At 33.6% G+C, this 22,331-nt stretch overlaps 1 long non-coding RNA gene across 1 annotated transcript in view; it reads right to left on the bottom strand.

Moving 5' to 3' along the window:
* Nucleotides 1-21,908, bottom strand: part of LOC310910847 — a 137,158-nt gene extending 115,250 nt beyond the window's left edge. The window contains exon 1 of the long non-coding RNA XR_014590408.1: nucleotides 21,722-21,908. This is a non-coding gene — a long non-coding RNA (uncharacterized lncRNA). The remainder of the gene's footprint in view (nucleotides 1-21,721) is intronic.
* Between the last annotated feature and the right edge of the window lie 423 nt (nucleotides 21,909-22,331).

Below are 22,331 nucleotides of genomic sequence, written 5' to 3'. Positions count from 1 at the left end.
ACATAAAAAGGTTGCCCGAGGGTCATGGCACTGCTGCTGCTGTCTGACACTCTATGTTATTACCTGTCTGACCCTTCCTAACTGGCACTATTAGAACACATTAAGTTCTAAGATTTCTCAATCTATTGACCTGTTTTTCATGTGGGTAATGCTCAACACCAATTCAGAGGGTGAAGAGCTCCTATACTTATACAAACCTTAGACAGCAAAGCATTTTTTTCTTTTGCTCAGGAAAATTTTACAGCTTCAAGATGAATTCTGTTTTCACAGAATAAAATGTTTTTCCTCTTGCCCTTGACTTGCAGAGGCATATTTTTTGAAAATCACATTCCATTGGGCCTATAAACTTTGTATTATCTCACTTCTTTATGATTGTTAGTTCACATATAGAGATGCTTGAGTATCTCCTGATAGAATTATTTTTAGTGTTAATGCTTCAAACTGTTCCAATGAAACTGAGACATTTAATAGTTGACACTATTAAAATAAATGAATAAGAAAATTTCAGGCAGATTAAACAATTTCATCATTGTGGAATTGAAGTTCTAAAGAATCAAAAGGGAAATTTTGATAGGCTATAACTTTCTGCTCACAGAAATCATAATTTTTACTAAGTCTCCTTAGTACAAACACATCTATTGAAGTGGTTGAAAAATAAACAAAATCATTTGATTTTTAAATTATTTTATAAAATTCCAAATTAACTTGTGTGTTTTCCTAGCCCATAGCTAGTATTCTACCTGTCAAATAAAATTAATTGTGTATAGAAATTTTTACCATTGAGATTTAAAATCTACCAACATCTAATTTCACAGGAAACAGCTACAAGTAAGTGCAAGACAAGTGCCTCTGTTACCTGAATGTTGTGGCATTTCCCATTTTCTGCAGACATTATGAATACTAAAAGTTCTTGGCTCCATTTTATTCCTAATGAAACACATAACTTGATTTCTGTCAGTATTAAATACTATGTTACATAACATAAAGGGAACCGTCTCTAAATTAGTTTATTTAACAGCTCATGCTATTGTTTCCAAGGAGCCCAGTTCAATGAAATTAAATAAAAATTGCTTTTATCTTGCAATAGCTTGTTCTGCTTTTTAGTAAGTGACTGAAGATTGTTGAACAATGATAGTGTCTCAGCATATCTATCCACAAGGAAACTCCAATGTTATAGGTGCAAAAGAATACATCAAAATGTCTATTTTTGACATTTTTTCCTTTTGCATAATTTCTCTCTTCATTTGATTTTATTGATTTTTCAAATTTCATGATGCAATTAAAATCATGCTGCAGAAGAACAAACTTCATGCCTAGGAAAACTGCACTGATTTCCACAGCTTTCCAATGGAGACATTAATGGTATTTGTTGAATTTATGGGATTTATCACTTCTCTGACTTGTATTTTTTTCTAAAAACAATATCAAAATTTGCTCAAAATATGAAAAATAAACTGTAATTTCTGAAATGTATCAGCATCAGTATGACTCAGCCTTTAAAGATTAAGTGTTTTCTTTGAAGCACATACAGATGTCTGCATGAAAAATAAACTTTAAAGAAGAGTAGTTATTTAATTTTGAGAGTATAAATTATAATTCAAATCAGCTACTAGATGAACTGTATTAACATAACTTTTGAATTTTTACTTTTTATAATACAAGTGCTTAACAGTTCAACTTTAAGCAGCTCTTTGGATTTCTTCACGTTGTCTTGGGAAGCAAGACTTGACCTGTGCATTAAAATAGAGAAGAGATTTTACACATATGAAGTCTGTCTGATTAGATCATAGTGCTTATGGTGTGACCCAAAGCTGCATATCAAAGTGAAAAACACAGCAATATCTACACCTGTAAAAGAAATTTAAATAAGACAAATATTTGAACTTTAAATAAATTTAATATTAATTAAATGTAATAAAATATTGTTTAAAAGTAGAACAATAAATGAACTGAAAATATGTTTTCTTCCAAGAAAATCATATGCAGAGATAAAATGGTATGAAATGAAGATGACCAGAGTTTAAAAATGAGTACACTAAACACGTGAAAGGAGCTCAAAATGGTCTCAGGATTTATGTCAATGATTACAAAAATTTATTATTTATTTTAAAAATGTAAGGATGAGTTCTATTTAATCCCTTTGTTGAGTGCTTTTCTTCCACAGCATTAGTTTTAGTGTCCTCACTTGACTTGATATTGTTTTACAGTGGTATTCCATGCTGATTTTAGTAGATTTATTCTGTTTCATGCCATGGTTAATTAAATCAAAGTCTATCTCACTAAGCTTCTTCATTGCAAGTAAGGCTACTAAAGAAGCAGTGCCCTTTTGCAAGTTACTTTAAATTTTTATCTAGCATCTATTATGTATTTCAGTAAATTTTTTCCAATCTGAATGACACTGTTTATCTGTAAAAATATATTAGGCATTTCATGTACATTATTTTCTTATAGAATTATTAAACTGGTTGCATAAGATCAATATTGGCATCCATACAATGTTGCAGCTTAGATTTTAACTAAATATTTCTTTTTTATGTTTCCTTAAAGAATCTTTCGGTACTATGGAAATAACTAGTTTTATTAAACATTTTTTTGGTATATACCAAGAGGAAAACCCGAATTATTTATTTGAGTCAAGTCCTATTAATTACATGTTTTTCCTTTCTGATTATGTTATATTCCATTGCCACATTTGATTTCAGATCCAGTAGTAATGGTGAGCTAAGTAAATATTTGCATCTTCTCATAACAACTATAAATTGCATTCTAATTATACTCTGCATTTGTAAGACTTGAGAAGAATGCTAATGCATGCCTCTACATCAGACCTGTTTCAACTGAAACTTTTCACTACACAAATAGAGATTAGATGAAAAAATCATAACATATAACATTTTGTTTATTTTGCTTTGGAGGACTTTTTTTTTTTTTTTAATTATGATGAAACTGAAATAAATGAGAAATCCAGTTGGGGGTGCATATAAGGATTCCACAACAATAGAAAATAATATTAGGAAACAAATCTTCACAGAAAGGATGGTTAAGCATCAGAAGAAACTTCCCTGGGAAGTGATGGAATCACTATTCCTGGAAGTGTTAAAAGCTTGTGGATGTGACACTCAGGGATATGGTTTAGTAATGATTATGGTGGGTTATGGTTGCACTCAACAAGAAGTCTTTTTCAATTTTAATGATTCTATGATTTTATGAAATGCACATCCAAAATACCTTGCAAATATCTAAAATTGTGATAATTTTAGATTTATCAAATAATCTTCACTTGAGATTGGTTTAGACTAGAGTTTGGCAGTTAATAAATATTAAAAACTTTACTATCTGCTTTCATTTAAGAGCCCTAAGAGCTGTTCCCTCTGATTCAAATCTTAAATTGCTAGTGAAGTAAAGCTCACAGTATTCATAACAGAACAACTGAAAGTATTGCAGTTTTTGGTCTTTTTACTAGCTTTTTACTTGTTTAGTTGGTTGACTTTTTACTGGATTTCGAGGTTAAAACATATCAATTTATTTTTTAAATTTTCTCTTTATAGTCTTTGTAACATTACCCTTTGAAACATGGAATATATAGTTGTAAATAGATTTCATGTAAGCCTCTTAGAAAGAGTGTTACAGGCATAATGGCCTGAATTAATATGAAAGTAATCCTTATTAAACTGGAAAGAAATCATGAGTCCTTGATGTAAAATGATCTGAAATAGAAGGAATTAACAAGATTTCCAAGGGCTTTTTCCAGTTAACTGTTGTGTCATGTTAAATGTTTAATTTTGTTTTCCATTGCAACAAAATGTTGTACTTTGAGGTTTTAATAGTTACTAAAGGAGTATTATTTTTTCATAATGCACAAATGAATAGGTATGTTTTGATTCTCTCCCAGAAAAATATTCTGTGACTTCTAAACATTTTTTTTTAAATTTATTTGGAAGCACTGTTTCTTGGGCACACCTAGAGAAGTAGATGAAACAGACCAAGGTTCAAATATCAAGCAGGTTAAAACTTGCATGCACCTTTTCCTTTTTTTCTTGTCTAGAAATGTCAGTATCACATACTTTTCATGCTTTTCTTGGTTTTATTTTTTTTTTTCTGGCCAACTGAACCAGCAATAATAGCTCAGTTGGACTTTAGTACATATTTGATCTGACCAGGAGTCAGACCCTTTCTTGTGGTTTGGCTCCAGTCATCTGCTGAGACCCCCACTTGCTCACTCTCCCACCAGTGGGATCATAGAGAGAACTGGAAGGGTAAAAGGGAAAAAATTTGTGGATTGAGATAAAAAACAGTTTTAAGGGAAATCAAATGCTGCACACACAAGCCAAGTAAAACAAGGAATTAATTCACTGCTTCCCATGGTCAGGCAGGTGTTCAGCCATCTCCAGTAGAGCAGGGCTCTATCATGTGTAACAGTGACTTGGGAAGAAAAACGCCATCAGCCCTAATGTTTCCCCCTTCCTCCTTCCCTCCAATTTATATATTGAGCATTGGGTCATATGGTTTGGAATATCCCTTTGGTCAGTTTGGGTCACCTGTCCAGGCTTTGTCTCCTCCCAGCCTCCCAAGCACCCACAACTCCCTTGCAAATGCGGCAGCATGACAGCAAAAAAGGCCTTGGCTCTGTGTGAGCCCTGTTCAGCAATAACAAAAATCTCTCTTTCACTCTGTTATGATCACTATGTTCAAATCAAACGCAAAGCCCCATACCAGCCGCTGTTAAAAAAAAAAAATTAACTCTACCTCAGCCAGATCCAACCCATCTGTACAATATACTTGGATATAACTTCAGTATTTGAGGGTTTACTTAAACATATTGTACATGCAGTAATCCATTTTACCGTATATTTAGATGAAATTGATATACCCAGGACAATTCTATGAAAAAATAGATCTGTGGATAACTGTCATATGTAGAGAGAATAATGAGACAGTGCCAAGGTAGTCCTAGTAGGAAAAACCTTAGTCTGGATTTTCTCGATTGACCTGATAGAGTCAGAGGATTTGTAACCTCTCTATAATGTGAGATTGATTAGACAGTTTTATAGTATAAGCAGTGTTTGACTCAGGTTTATTATAAAGTTGTGTAACTTTTATTTAATAAAATAATTGAAAAATTAGACAAATCCATGTCTTACAAATATCTTCAGACTACAATTTCTCATTTATGTTAATAAATAAAGTGGCAACTTTGTTCTTTTCATCTCAAACCTGAAGTATTAATAAGCAAAAGGATTACAGCTTCGTAAATTTTAGGATGCTAAAATAGTTTTATCAGTATTGAAAAATAATGAGGAAAAACCCCTAGGATTATATAAAAATCCTGAGCCATTGAAAAAAGTATGAACATTTTCCTGTTATGTTTGACATCAGCATTTTGTGGAAGCAAATGAATAGGTACACTTGCGAGAGCTAAATCTGTGAAACAGGTGACATTTTTGAATTTAGAGAAAAGAGCAAGTACTAGTAGTTAGAATTATGCATTTTCCCCTTTATTTTCATCTGCATTACAGGCAGTTTTAGCAATTTTCAATAATTACGGTGCTTGACTCATAAAATACAGAGAAATTCGAATATTAAAAAAGTTCTTTGGAGAAATATTTGTATGCTGAACAGTAACACATTTACTTAAATTACAAAAAGCTCTTCTACTGCATAGTGGAAAGAAGTGGATCACTTTAATAATGTAGACATAAGCATTGTTTATTGAAGGAAACTACCTACTGAGAAATTTGTTTTCACTCTAATATTTGCACATAGCTTTAAGCTCACTTTGATGAGAGTGCCATTGAGAGATCTTCATATGGTAAAATTAATTAGATTTGCATGGCCTTGAGATCATCAAATAATAGGAAAATTCTCTTATTTTCAGTGTCAGTTTTCAGGTTGTTGACTTTGCCAAGATCAACTGTAACATTATCAAATTATAATAGAAGTACAGAAAGAATAGCAAAGCACCCTACATTTAACATACATTACGTTGTAGAGCATAAGTAAAAATGCTCTTTATCAATTCAGGCTTGAAATACTGGCTGGACGAAGTGCTTAGACATAGTGTGTAATTATGGACTATATATATAATATAGAAAAGAAATCTAACTTCTCTACGAGACTTCTTTTCCTAAGTGAAGATTTTTTGAACAAAAATAATTTTTAGAATACTTCATTACAACTCAACTAATGTCTAATAAATCACACTTTCAGGAGCTCAGTTATCTCCCACCTTTACCACTACCTTTCTGAGCTAGCAGTGAATGCATTCTCTTGGCTCTTTCCATTGTGACAGGCCATCTGATTTAACTCATGATATTAATCACATGACCTCTAAGTTTTTGCATGATTATGTATACTGCAAAATTAAATAGTAACTTAATTTTCCAAGACTAGAAAATTACTGCCTGCTTTGCACCGTATAAACATGTAGAATGAGTATGAATGCTGCATACATATCTATTTTTTCTTGATCCTTGTGTTCTCATTTTAGCCTGTTTAATGATCATATGAATTCAACTCTATGAATCGGGAAATCCTACTGAATTGTTTCAGAAGGAGAAAATAAATACAAATAGATTACTGCTGCATTCAGACAATGTTTTTTCTTTTTTTATTTACCCAGTCTTAAAGGAAACTGTATTGTTTGAATGAATTACCGAATATTTCAGATGAAGATCTTGTAGATATTTTCCCACTTTTATTCTGCAGTCTGTCTTTCATAGACTTACAGCATTAGCTATTCTCTTTGTGGTATTGTCAAATTTATTATAGTGTCTGTTACATTAATAAATATTTTTGATATTTTCTTTAATTGCTTATTGGTTACTAAAATAACAGTTGATCACTTAAGCTTTGGTGCAATCAATAAGCAGAATATTGAGGCATCATATCTAATTTTAACAAATAAAATCAAGCACCTATATGGTAGGATTATCACAACAAACACATGTCCAATCCAAATCAGACAATTTGAAAAATATACCTGGAAACTGACTATGGAACACTTATTTATCCCTCATTAATTTGAAAAATTTCTTCAAAGATTAGCATTAGAATTAAAAGCATGGAAGATTTCTCTACAAATTTCTGTTTACTCCCTTATGAGGTTTAGTGAAGTCAGGGCTTTTCTGTTTTGTTTACATCTTATTTGTGAATAAATGTATGCTGTGATCTAGTAGTTACTGTCACCAGAGGCCTGCTGATCTCCAGTAGCCTATGATAGATAACCAGCCATCAATTCATTGTTGTCTTTCTCGTGGAAAATCAATTTTTCTATAAGCTGCTTAGTTCTTCTCTTCCCAAGCTATAAGGCTGCCATGCTCAAACAGAATCAGTCACATCAGTGCAGTTATGTGGTTTGCACTCAATTTAGAATTGAAGTGCTGTATAACAAAATGTGATATATCCTTTATCTCTGTTGCATCTATTTTTCCCATAAAGTGATTTGTAAATGCCTGTAATGCACTTGATCTCTTGTTCCTACATATGTCACAGGAATGAAAGAAAAAAAACATCAGAATGTCACAAGAAAAAAGCAACACCAACCAACCAACCAACTCCTCAAACTCCCCTCCTCCAGCCTGCTATTATAGCTAGTGAGAGTGAAAACCCTTTTTTCTGTGTCACAGATGAGCAAAAAGAATGAAGATCCCTTACTTCAGAGGGAATGCTAGGAATTGCAAGACTTTGTGTCTTCCTTGTGCATGGGCAAGCATATAAAAGTGCCTAATCGACGTATAATGTGTTGATGTATAATAAGGCATATGCTTTATAATGTATTGACATTAGAAGTTTTTGATCTTAGCATTAATTGTCAAGACTTTTTTTCCTAAGATTTTGCTCAGCGAAAGTCCCAAGAGCAAAGTCTTCCTTTCCTCTTGCCTCTTTCAAAACAACTACACTTGGCTTTTGTTATCTTAAAGTATGTAACAGAACAGCGTAGCATAACCAAAACTATTTTAGAAAAGATTTTACCATTGGGGACCAATTTCAACAGTGTTTTTCTGTTAGTAATTCATACATTTTGCAACAGGCAATTGTTTGTGAAGTTCATTTGCATACCAGAAAGACTAACATTCCTTAAAGCTATTCCATTTTCCATGTCATTCATTTTTGTATTGCTACTATTGCACCTTGAATGCAACTGATATTCTGTCATGATTATAACCACTAGGTAAAATATGGCTACACCAAGTATTTTTGATGAAATAAAGGGGGTAGAATGAAGACATGCATCCAAAGGAATATAAAAGAATAACTTGGAACTAACAAACTTGGAAAGTTTATTTTTTACTCTGAAAAGAGTAAGCCCAAGGCACACATTTTTAATTTATAAAATTCATTGAGGCAGGAAAGACATTCAGCATGATTTCTCTCCTGACACCACATAGTCTCCAGGTGCTAGATCCCTTCAAACTACAACTGCAAGATTGCCAGTGTGCATATGCCCCAGGCTTGGAAATATCTGAGTAAATTGGGCATACTCTAGAGATGAGCTTGCACATCAAGTTAACTGTGAGGTTTCATTATTTATTTGTGCCTGATTTGTCTTTGCTCAACTGCTTCCCATGCCTCCAGCCTTTGCCTCAGTTCTCCAAAGCTGACATACTTACCTATGGCTTTTTAAAATATATATATTTTAACCAGAAGGGGAGAAAAGTCATTTAGGAATCCATCCCTGGTTTCTAATATTCTTGAAAAGCAAACATGTGAAAAGTTGCAGAGATGCTATAGTGTTTTCTGCCTTCAAATAGGGAGGAGAAGGGAAAGAATAGTGCCTCATCCTCACAGAGTTCTCTCTCGTGTTTTTGATGTACAAGAAGATTTGATCTGTTGCCCTTTGACAGCAGAAGTGGCCATAGAAGGGGTTTCTGTGGAACTGCACAGAATGCTTCACAGTTCAGTATTTAAAGGTAACAAATAAAAATGCTCCGGACATGGCAGAAATTCAGGTTCAGATTGAAGCTTTGTTAAGTATTAAATCATATGAAAATAAAATTATGTGCATATTCCTTCCCAATAAAACAAACTGGGTTTTCATCTGCAGTCTAAGGATCCAGCTTAGTGATGTGCTCAGAGCACTCAAACATCCCTTTGAATCGGCAGCTCATCAGATCCACATGGCTAAAGCATGTCAGGTTCTGTAACCAGCAGTGTATACTATCAATATTTTCAGGATCAGGTATTTTTGATGTCTGACTGATGAAGAAATATACGAAAGTACATCAGCAGCAGAATGCATATGAGGAATGGTAGAGTTAAGAAAAGCGGGATTTCCTACACTATTATCTTACTGTGTTTACTCAAATATACCAGGAATAGCTTCCCATCTTACTTGACCTCATGTCACAGCACAAAAACCCACAGGAAAGAGACAGAAAAGAAAAGAAAGGGATGGGAAATCACTCAGCAGGCATTACTGCCCTAGGTCTTAAGAGATGCCCTTAAAATGCTATTCACAATTTATCTCATTTGTATCCCCAAGTCTGCACATTTCATTCATTTTAGAAGAGGTAGAAACTGGGAATATTTCTCTTTTCCACAAAACTGCTTTATTTTGGTTCCCTTACATATGATTAGTTGTTTAGCAGATGTCCTACTTTTTTGGCTTTTGAGGAACAAATCTATAACAATTTTTTTTAAGTATAACTCTTTTTTCTTTCAGTTTTATTTGTTCTATAAGTTATTTTAATTTGTTAGGAATTTTTCTCTTTGCTATCTATGCTTGATTTATAAATGTATCCAACTTAACTGAGCTGTTAGAGGTATATGTTTGCTGTCCAATTCTCATAAGAAACTGAGGCCTGGCAAACTGTAGGTCTCACTAAAGAAATGCAATGATAAAATACACACACAGTCTGTGTATTAATGATACATTAGGACAAATTATTAAAAATTCCATACAATAAAAAAAAAAAAAAAAAATTGAAACAACTCAAGGGCATTCAAAGATATACAACTGGAGAGTTTAACCCTTTCTTTCCTGATTGCTGAGAACCTTCTCTCGTAGTTGGCCAGGTCTTGTTGAAACAGTAAAGGTTGTGCCTGGAGGCAGTATGTTTCCTCTTTGCTTAGGAGTCTAGGCTGCATGTACACTGTCTGAGATTCTAAAACTGAGATCAAAACCAGGAATCACCTCCTTCAGACTTATGTTAGATTTTTAAATGCTCAGATCTCAGCAGACGTGTGTTCAGATAGTGAGGCTGCATAATTCTCCAACAGCATCACCCCAATATTTCTCTTCTAGGGAACTGATTAGCTATAGCTTAGAAGAAACATGGGCTTTTGGCTTTGCAGCCTGTGATCGCTGCCCATTCCTTTATTGCTGGTTTCCCTAACACTAGCATTGGAAGATCTGTGTAAGCCTTTTGGTTAGATGGATCTGTTTCGTCACACAGAAATTTGGTGTGATCATCATATGCTTGCAGAAATAGCACATCCTTCTATCTTATGCCAGCTTTTCTAGCTGAGAAATGTCACTTTGCAGCAGCTGATTGAAAAGGAGAGGTATAGGAATCCAAAAAACAGGGAGCTTACTACACATGTTTTCTCTTCCATAGCAGGAAGCGTGAGAGTCGTGGCTGTGATGGTGCTGGATGTGTCAACTTTCCTTTGACCTCCATCCCAGAAGCCCTGAAGTTGCCAAAACCTCTCCTCCTGTATTCCCAGTTCCTTCATGATGCCAAGACCATTCCACAGCTCTTAAAGGACTCATAGGTTGTGACTAGAAGTGTCAAGTACAAACTCACTCATAGGAAGCTTCCACCTTCATAATGTGTGTAGCCACACCTGAGAAACGAGGGTCCAACCTGGACACATTTGACGAGGGCTACATCATGGTCTAGAAAGAAGGAAAGAGAAATGTCTGAGTTTGGGATTGTATCAAATGACTTTGTGTCTTTACTAAATAATTATGACAGACAACCTTTTTTTTTTTTTTTTTTTTTTTTTTTAAGATTACTCTCATTTTCTGATGAGCTGTGATTGAAGCAGAGTTGTTTGAATTAAGATTTATTAATTTCTATCTCTTCCCATACTTTAGATCCTTAAAGATACTGAATTCTGGAGAGAATTTTGTGAAAATATCTTTCCTTTCTAAAGCATCTTAAATTTAAATTGGAGGACATGAGGTATTATGTAACATCAACTTTATGAAAAGTATGCAAAGTTATTTTTGCATTATAACAACTAGGTATACTTCTATCCTTTCTACACTGCCAGCATGACTTGGAGGAATGAAAGACTTGAGATGTGCAAAAACTTTACTGAAGAAAAATATATACACATGTAGCAAATCAAAACCCAAAAAGATTTATAAAACTAATTAGTTTTTAATAATCATTAGTGAACATAAGTAAACTTTCTCCTCCATACACACTGTGTTTTTAAATCTTAACATTTTTACAAATAGTTTTGAAGTAGGTGTATGTAGGAGTAAAATACGTTTGCATTTGACTGCATATGCCTAGCAGAAGCAGGAAATAATTTACTTTAACTGATCTGCTATTTATCTGCAAAAATAATAAAACACATGTTTGAAATACAAATTCCCCAAAGTAATCTTCTGAGGCTTAGACCAATTATAAGTTCATTAGCATTTGTCTTCAGTCTCACAAAACTTAGGTGATAGGTAAGAAGAAGAAAAAAAGTAAGAGACAAAGAAATCAGTAAAGCAAAAAAGTTTCTCAGATGTGTTTTGGACTTGCTGTGTCAAATTATTCTTGTTCCCCTCCTCCCTGTCTCTCCAATAATTCTCATAACTAGTGATTATTCCTCTGGGAAGTCTAATGATGACAGAAATTATCTACAAAATCCCTTAGACCTCATGCATTAGCAGCAAAATGAATACTATATAATAAACCTTATTTCTCAGAGAATTAGTATAAAATATAAAGGTTTTTTTAATAAAAAAACTCCATGAACTTTCCAGCATATATGCAACTAAGAGGAGAAGGTAAGCATTTGGTAAAAAAAACACAAACTACAAAATGTTACAAAAAAATCAAAAGTTTAAATTAATGCAACCATTTTAGACTAGTTTTTATTTTACTTTAGTAGTTTTGTCAGTTTGCGGCAATCATGTGCCAATTCAGAAGTATCTGTCTTATTTGCTTAGGCTGATTGACTAGCTGTCTGTCGATAGTGCCTGGCAGGAATGAGCCATTTTCACATCATTTGATTTCAGTCTCTTAATACAACATAACATGTTATTTCCCTTTGCAAGTGAAATGCATTTAAAATTTAGTCCTGATCAAAAAAACAGCAAACTCTAAGAGATTTTTGATGACCCCAATTTTTTTTTGGCTGCATGGCGGTTTTCTCTATAATTCTGTGGTACAAAATATCATGTTACTAAGGAGATAATCCCCAATAGATTTGCTAAACCAAAACAGCAGAACCTTATCTTTGCCTGAACATGGTATATGGGGAAAAAAAAAAAAAAAAAAAAAAAAAAAAAAAAAAGGGGGGAATGGAAACAGCTAAAAAAAATTGAAAATAAATTTCATTATGTGTCACAGAGTATTTCAGGTGGCAGCTTAGCAGCTGACAACACAGCATGCAAAATAAGTGATTTGCTTTACAAAGGTCTGCAAAAATGAGATATACCTCAGTTGAAGTTTGGAAGCTTCCCACATTTTAATTTTTAAAAACCCAAGAAGGTTCAGATTTTGCTTATGTACTGGAAGTAAATACCATTAAAACCACAATTTCATATTTTTCTCCATTTAGAATCAAAGGTAAAAGGTTTTGTAGCAACATGTTCACTAACAAAAAAAAAAAAGAGCAAAGTACAGCTGCCAATGAGGTTCAAGGTGCAGAATGACTTTAACACTTCCCAATGAGGATTTGTTGAGAATGATGCCAGTATATGATTTTCACTTCTCAGATATATTTTTGGCTGAATAGTTCACTCTTAAATCTCTCTACCTGAAAAAGGAAAATTATTCTGCTCCTATTGGTCTACCTAAATCTATAGAATTAAATTCATGACTGATGGAGTCCATAGGGATGGGTATGTACTTATTAAGAGTAAAAATAATTAATGGTTAAATTGCTGTGGACAGAATAAGATCTCCCTAATCTGTGGCCATTCTTAATTGAACTAAAATGGAGTCATTTAAAGGAAACAAGTACTTGCATATATATAATATCTTTTGCTTTCCACACACAGAAGGATTTAAATACTTTTAAGGACCCTCTCCTCCTCTAAAAGTGAGCACTTCTCTTTCCTGAACACTCAGGAAAGTCAACCAGGATGACAGACCTGGTTAGTTTAACAGTGTCAATCCCTTATTTTGAAACTTAAGGAGTTAATAAAGATAAATCCATGTCCACACAAGAATTTAGTGCAGATAACCAATGAATTTTAAATTCACCCTTGAATTTAATTCAGGTTGATTTTACCCAGTGTCCCTGAAGATAGTAGGCATATTTTAAATCCCAGTTAAGAATCTAATCTGATTTTTTCAGCGTTTAGTGAAAAAAATATGTTTAGGCAAAAAATCTTGGTGCCTGTTATTTTGATTGAGATCTGAGTGTTAAACTTTTGAGGGCCAAAACGTCTTCATCCTGTTTGGAAACAAAACAAAACATTTAGAAAAGGCAAATCAAACCTTTCTAAGGCAATGAGACAATTTGAGACCATCTGAACATATAGCCTTTGTTTTTCTTAGCTTAGCCTTGTTTTTATAATCCAAATTTTCTTTAATCTCCGAAAATCAATACTGGCTTCTTTGAGAGAGGGTCTGAGCATTTGCCACTCACTTGAACTCTATAAACTACAGACAGTATACACACTAGAAATAAAAGTTAAGAGTGTTAGGAAAATTTAAACTCTTGGGTTCAGCACTTGTAGAAATATTCCTTTACATATGTCTATTATTTGCATTAGAAGTAACGATCCTCATTTTGATTTCTTCTGTGCCCATTTCCTCCTGGTGAAAAATCAATATTTCTGCCAGATACTATCATGTAAAAATAAATATTAAACACAGTTTCCACATAGGATTCAATATTTTACTTACTAACTTGGGAACATGAAGACATATAAGGGTAAACTGCCAACATATTTGCAGATGTAACTTAAACAGAGGTTTCTCTCCTAGTTTTGTAAATGTGCTGTAATTTAAATATTTAAATACATGCAGGGGAGATGGAGTTGTACATATATCTAGCTCACACTTCAATACAGAAGATGTAATACTAAATTCCTCCAGGATTAATGCTCTAATTGTCACTTTGTGTCATCTATAATATAGGACTGGATTTCTGCTTAAGATAGGAAAAAAATGATTGCATCCATATAGAAGACACATGCATCAGCAAAGAAGATGGAAGGAAAGTAAGGAGCCTGTGCTATCAGGAAATAGTTTCCTATCCAGAAAAAAAAAAAAAAAAAAAAGATATAGTCTTAGAAATTATGACTCAGAAATATAACCTTTAGTGCAAAAATATGATTGTGATATTTTCAATGAATTTGAAGAACTTCAGGAATGTGGAGGGATTAAAAATGTGAAAGAAAGATGAGAGAAGACTGATTACAGGTATATTTACAGCAAAACTGTTTTTATGCATCTCCAAACTTTCACCAAGTTAGCAATAGAGAACATGACCAAAGATACCATCACTATACTATTCTTGAACATTGACATATTTGGGCATTTAATATTCTTTGTCAAAAACAGAAAGGATGGAAACTTTTATAGAATACTCAATCCAATCTTAACAAATTGCATTAATTAAAAGAAAAAGCAAGGGTAGCTAATTTAGCAAAATATTCTCTATTAAGGAAAATACTGTCATTTAAAGAACAAGGAACATAATCATTAAACAAAACAGTCATTAAACAAAAATAATAATTTAGCTATTTTCAATGTCTCAAATTTTTGTAACTATTGCTGAAAATGTTTTTGAAGAATCAGAGAAAATTTAATAATGAAGCACTTTGAATCTAATGAAACACTCGTAGTGAAAAAAATCTTGAAAAAGAAAGGCTTCAACCAAATTAAGATGGATTTAATAATCGTTGTTCCAACAACAATTGGAACAGAATCAGGAAATATTAAGGCTTGAATAAATGATTGCTGATGGCGATCCTTTTTTAGTTCTGCTATTTATGAACTTTTCAACAAAAAGCACTTCAGTTTAAAGAGAAGGGTTTGTATTACTTTAGTTTTACTTTACTGAAATAGTGAAGGTCTCCAGACATTAAAGTAGTTGATAATAAAGTGCTTTCTGCAGCCACAATAGCATTCAGAAGTACCGTAATCATTACGAATTTATAGTCCCTGTGTTCAGTGTATGAAATATGAATTTTATATAGCAGAAAAATATTCATCTGTGTGGTATACAATCATCTTTAGTATCTGCCATAAACTTTATATGAAATTACAATGCTTTGAAAAAAACCCAAAAGAACACATGAGCACTCTGCAAGTTTTCTAAATCTACTTTTGCAGAAAGCTCAGAAAGCTAGAAATACTTTGCCTAGCCTTGACCACAGAAAAGTTATAAAATATAAAGTGCTCTTGGAGAATAAGAGGGAAAGGACAAGAAAGGGGGTGTTTTTTTTGCTCCTTTTCCTAGATTCACTAAGGACATATGCATTGGTACATAACCAAAGAGAAGTCATCTGAACCAATCAATGATATGTAAATATATTTACGCATTATTTGTTGAACCTGAGGAACTGATTGAGCACTCCCATGGCCCAGCACAGAGTCTAGATCTCGTTGCTTCCTGTTCTTTACTGGTCCTTTCCAGCTGCTTTGTAGAAAGCCAGTCCTACTGCACTGAGATGTCCCTGAGGAGTACCTTCTCTTCTGAGGGCAAACCTGCTTTGGAAGGCAGACCCATCAGTTCATTCCCCTGCACTCTAATACCATCACTGCTACAAGAAATGTATGTAAGAATGTTCCGTGGGCATATGGATTTAGCCCAGACCACGAACTGTTGACACTGTCATTTCCCAAAAGATCATGGTAATACAGCTTCTGAAATTTCCTCACACTGTATGAAACACAGAGTTTCATACCTTCGAGACCTGCATAAGAGACGACAGCCTGAGAATACTTGAGATAGGATTAGTGACAGGGAAAACCTCTCAACTTTTAGCAGATGATGATGATGATTATGATGGATGAGTGGAAGATGTAGAATATGATCTGAATGTGTGGAAAGAGTAATGACTGATGGGAATGGACTAATACTTTGTGTAAAACAGCAACAGAGAAAGAACTGATTTCACTGACTTCAGCCACGGCTTATAATGGGCAATTCAGTGCTATCAAATCTATGCCATTTGGGTTGTGCATGATGTCTTTGGTTTTGAAACAGCTTACTACATTTCCAGTGATGATAAGGATTTGTGATGCTTATTCCTTGGGAAATGAAGGGAATTATTGTATCAGCACCAGGGATGCACCAGCATTTTACCTTCACAGTTGGATTCTCAAAGGTGTTCAGAACCATCTCACCTTGCAATTTTATTCTGCTTTATGAAAAACTATCAAAAACAATGCAGCTGTAGTCTGCAAATGGTTGTTCTGAAAGGTTTGTTACACTTCTGAGATCTGGACTCTCTTTTCTGCAGGAGTGTCTCAACATGACAACCATCCTGCCGCCTAAGCCCTGTCAATACTTTTTCCTTTAATAGCCTAGCAAATACCCTTACAGTCCACCTTATCCCATCACTCCAGAAACACTAACAAAAGAACATTTTTAATTGAAAGAAGCATGCAATATACATGCTGGGAAGTGGTGAAAAGTGCCAGATAAAACATTTCTAGGTAGAACTATACATAAGGTGCTATGCTTTAGCTATTGTGCTATCCCACAGAAGGTAAGAGAAATGCCTTTGTTAGTAGAGGGAATAAGAATGTGTCATGAGTTTCAGTCCTGGGAGAGATGTGACAGTCCACCCCTTCCTCTTACCTTGGAAAGTTTTGATATAAAATCCTTTGTCAAATATTTGAGCACAAATTTCTTCCTCTCTCCTCTCTAGGAACATTGACATGAACAATTATTTTCCCAATGACACTAAAAAACACATTGGAGTGGTCATGGTAGAATGTATGTAATGGGCAGAAGAACAAATGGGGATCAGATGGTTACAAAATGTGTAGAAGTTTTTAGTTTTCCATTTTACCTTTTTTATTGTTATCAATTATTATTATTTATGAAGTAGAGGAACGTGAAGGAATCTGGACATAAGTTTGTTTATCAAAGATATCCAGGGACATGAAATTTGGAGTGTTAAAGATTATAATAATGATATAGGGAATAAAAGTCTGGAAAATTAGCTTATGGAAGGACTATTTAGATCAGCTGCCATGAAGAAGGAATAAGAAATCCAAAATGCAACTAAGCCATTTTGGTTTGAGCTTAGCTACACAATTATTCACATTAGTTTTTAAGGTGTATCTGGATTTCTTCAGGACTATGCCTGAAAGTAATATATAAGTTCTAATTTTAATTAAATTTAATTTTTTTAATTTTAATATATAAGTTTTAAATTTCAACCTCCATTAGTATCCTCTATGTATCTTCTGACCTGTCACAATTTTAAATTTCTAACACTAATTTATTACTTAATTCTGTTCAAACACTGTTTCTGTTATCTGAAAAAATGAGACTCAACTGCTATCCTGGAAAAGGACTAAGAATTATTATCCCCACAGAATCCAAATAATTGTGTCAGATGTAAAGGGTCAAGGGGAGGGTTTTCTGCATACTTCCAACTTTTTCCTTTATTAATAATAAAACATTTTTTTAGAAGATTAGGATAACACACAGAGATGAATCTGGGATTCTTTTGTATATTACATCTGCTGTGTAAATCAGGTGCTTAAATCTTTATCTAGGGAGGTTTATTTCACTGAATATGAGAGCATAAACTTTTAAACATTCCAGTGTTAAGCACTTTAATGCTACCATCACTCTCCCATCACCCTCACTTCATTAAGTGCAAAGCAAATTTGAGAAAAAACCTAATGAAAATTGATGCAAACACGAAAAAATGGTAGCAAGCAAAGCTAAGATCTTGCTATGAATAACATCATTTCACTCAGTAGCATCTTTGACACTTTAGAATTGAAATGTTCATCTGCTGCAAAGTCATTTTCAGAGTAACAAAACCAATGTTTGGTCTTTTCCCATCTGGACGGGAATAACAATTTGCTCTTCTATCTTATCTCTTTGGATTAGTGCCCTGCATACCTCATTGGAAACAGTTAACACTTTCAGTCAAAGTTTTGTTAACCTACTGCCCAGGAATTTAATGAGTTTGAGTTTCCCATAACCTACTTTCTCACTCTCTTCATCACACTGTACTAAATATGCACATCTTTCAAACTCTTCCCAAATATTTGTTTGACTGAGAGGTGATTATAGTCATGACAACAGTTGGAAGTCTTCTGGGCTTTGATACTACTACCATCTGCCTCAAGTAACAACAGTTTCTGAGATTGTTCACTTATTCGTGCCATAGTAGCAAGCCAATTTTGGAAAAATATTCAGAGAAGGCAGCTTAAGTGATATGCCTGCATTTCACTCATTGATTTTGATTGAAAAAACAGGTATTCTCTCAAGAAGCAAATAGCAGAACGATGTCCAGATTGTGCTTTTATTGTTTTAAGTGAGTTTCCAAAACAATAAAAGTCTTCTGCTAGTCTGGAATGCTATAATAAACAAACAGCCTCTTCACAATTGTTTGGCTCCAAACTTGACTCAAAAACTGAAAGCAATTCTGAGTGAGCGAGCAGCTGAAATTTAATCAACAAACAAATTCAGCCACCATGTGAATCCAAATGCCAATCTGTATACATCTGAGGGTTAATTAGAATATAAAGAAGAAAATGACAAGAATGACATGGGAATTGCTTGCAAAGTCAGTTGTTAAAAAATTAAAAAGAATAAAGTAAGAAATATTTATTAAAAAATACAACTATTCAAAAGCAGTAAGTTAGAAACTTTATCTAAAGACTAGCAGAGATAAGTACAGTTTAGGGATTCACAAAGGTTTGTACATATCAAAGGTGATATATCCCAGAAAACTAATTTATTCTCTGAGGTAATTTTAAATCTATTAAAAACCTAAAAATATGGAATCATTTCCTTTTATTTGTATAGCAGCTAACATCTGATGGATTTCAGTTCCTACAACAATATACCTACAAAAGTAACTTGGATATAAGTTATAGGAACACCAGAAATTTCTAGTTTCTGTGTGCAGATAGCAGAGAGACAGTGTCTAATTCAGTACAAAGCTCCATTTTGGCATTGTATCCCCTTGTCTCAAGTTTTCAAATCATATTGTATTTTATTTTATTTGTTTGTTAGTAAGTTTGTTTAATTTTTATTTGCTTTTATACTGCTTCTACATTGCACCTAATTCTTGCTGAGTTCATGAGCTAGATAACCTGTGAGAAGGCTCCCAGGCATCTAGGAGTCTACATGTGAATCCACTAACAGATTTTACCTTACAGACTCCTCAAAGAGTATTTCAGTCCTTTTTTGTCCATTGATGCAATCTACTTATGCTAGGCTTTTACACATGGAGATGGAACATTTCAGTGTTTGGGGGATTAGTCTGGGGTTTGGGAATTGAGCTTTCAGTTTCTTTCTTGATCCTGTTAATGTCTGAAGCAAAGCAGTTGGTCTTCCTGTGACCCAGGGGATTAAAATAATCATCTGGATGTTACACTCCAATCCTTTCATATTTAAGTGTCTCAAAGAATGAAGCTATTATACTGTGAGGATAATTCAGCATCAGATAGGAAGCATCTAATATTTCAGGAGAATCTGATGATTTCCTGCAGATTTTTTTCACGCTATAAAAAGGATGCAGACTTCCCTCATAAACCTTACCTTCTCCTGCCCTTCTTCATCTGGCAATAATATTGGGGGAAGTGGTTAGGGGAATCCAGTGTGAAAAGAGAAAACAAAATGGTGAGAACAGAAATTATTTTAGGAAAAAAACAAGCCTTTCTGTTACTTACAGTAAAACAACACAGAAAGAAGGATATTTATGAGAAGTCAGGCTTTTAACATGAAGAGAGTTCAACTGTGTTTCAGTCTTTCTAATCTGTTCTTTTATTATGGTAACCCAGAACATGAACAGAATTTATGGTCAGCCTTAAGAGAACGTGCTGATGTTATGTCATATATATAAGTACTGTAACACTTTTTATCAGAAGGTGAGCTGGATTTTCTTGGATTACAGTACCTCTCTCCTGAGGTAATTTCACTGCAGGTCTGCCCCGTAACCAAACTGCAGAAGTTCCCATCATATGATGACAGTCAATTTAAAGGAGGAAAAAAAAGAAGAGAGGAAGCCTAAACTGTAAAAGCAATCCACTTTATTTCATCAAGGTCCAAATATCCACTGCATGCATACAGCTTGGTCATTGCAACTATACACAATACACTGGACAGCATGATGGAGGTAAATCTACCTCCCTGCCATAGCATGATTTTAACTTTTGTTGTCAAATTGCAAATTGTCTTTCAATAATCTAGTATGGGTGGCAAGAGTAAACTAGCTGAAAGACCAGAGAACTCAACATGAGCTGAAAACATCCTTAGCATATTGAGCAGTGCTCGAGTATATTGTCCCCATCAAGCTGTGTGCTGTCATGTCCATACTGCTCTGGGTCACTGGGCCATGTGGTGGAAAACTAGCTTAAGTATATCTATGCATTTTCCATTATACATTGAAATCATCAGTCGGCTCATTCAGAAGAAAAGAAATATACATTATGGTTTCTAGGAAGATAAAGTTTACTTTGTTCCATGTCACTGTTCTCTTAGCACCAATAAATAACTAGCACCACTAAAAAGCAAAAAAAATTTGTTGTGAGAATGCCATCTCTATATTCCCTGTGAAGAAAATATTTTAAATCGCTGTGCTCTCTCAGTCTGCTGAAGTAGAAAATTAAGGAATGATTTGACAAACATCCATCATAAGTTGGAGAATAAAGCAAAATCTGATGGATTGAGTTTATTGGGTTTTCTTAAAAAAAAAAAAAAAAAAAAAAAAGCATTCAATATATTTGAAATGAAAATTACCCATGTTTATATGTGTAGTTACATCCAAAGACTAAATGAGAAAAAAATTTAAGGGATCATATGTTATATTCATTTATACTGTCTTACTATCTCTTAGCTCTCTAGTACTTTTTAGGTATGCTGGCTAATTGCAAACAACCTCAGAAAAAGGAGGAAAGGCATTAATTTTCTATTAGGTTTGTGTGAACAGGCAAGGGGAAATGGAAAGTCACATCCTGCAGAAAAGTTTGCTTCAAGAATTTCTTCCTGATTATATGTCAAGCAGTACACACAGAGTTCATCTTTGAAACAAAAATAGAGAGAAATTATGTTCACATGGGTGGGATTTTTCACTTAAAAATTATTTAAATGTTTACATTTAAGCATTTTTCAGCTATTTGTTGTGTAATGCACAGTCCCTTAAAATTATATCCATTTAAAACATTACTCTTTAGAATAACATCGCTGAATTTAACTTTCATAATTGCAGCTCTCTGTAACATTTCATGTTTAGCTGACATTGTTTTTAATAGCACCATGTTCAGTAACAGATTGCAGTGTGGATTGCACTACTGCTCTACAGCCAGTTAAACACTGATTAGCTCACAGCTGAAAGTTTTTAATAACGTTTACTCATTTGTCTGATTTTAATTTCAAAAATAAACTGTGTGATTTCAACTCAATTATTTGTTTTTGGTTTGTTTTTTTTTTTTTTTTTTTTTTTTTTTTTTTTTTTGTTTGTTTTTTTTTTTTCTTTTTTTTTTTTTTTTTTAAACATCTTAATTGGTTTGGAGAGATTAATGTATTGGTTAATTGAAATATTACTTCATATTAACAATTCCATCAAATGCCCAAGAAAGTATTATAGCACCATGTAAAAAACAAAAGAGAACAAAGAAGAAACTAAGCAAAGATCTGTGGAATGCGTATTTTGTATCTTACAGATATTCAAAGGTTATCCAAACTTTATAAGCACCTTTTCGCCAAGCCATGAAGCCTGTAGGATTTTATCCATGTTAGCAATAAAAAGTCTGAAAATTATTATATTCCTATGTTTTCAGAGGTCTGTCGCTAACTGATACAGAAGCTTTTTTTTTTTTTTTTTTTTGCTTGCCTATGCACATGTTCCTATTTCTGAGATTATTAGATTCTAAATAAAGACTTGATGTGTGGTTATATTTATGGAATACTAGGATCCAGGTTTCTGATCCTACAAATAAATGTGCAGTGTTGTACATGTCTGCTGACATGTAGCTCAAGAGGGCTTATGAAGTGCATTCCATATTGCT

Source organism: Zosterops lateralis (assembly GCF_965231275.1).
Source record: "Zosterops lateralis genome assembly, chromosome: 1".
Lineage (NCBI taxonomy): Eukaryota > Metazoa > Chordata > Aves > Passeriformes > Zosteropidae > Zosterops > Zosterops lateralis.
The sequence above is the reverse complement of the archived record's forward strand: the minus strand, read 5'-3'. Positions and strand labels throughout refer to the sequence as shown.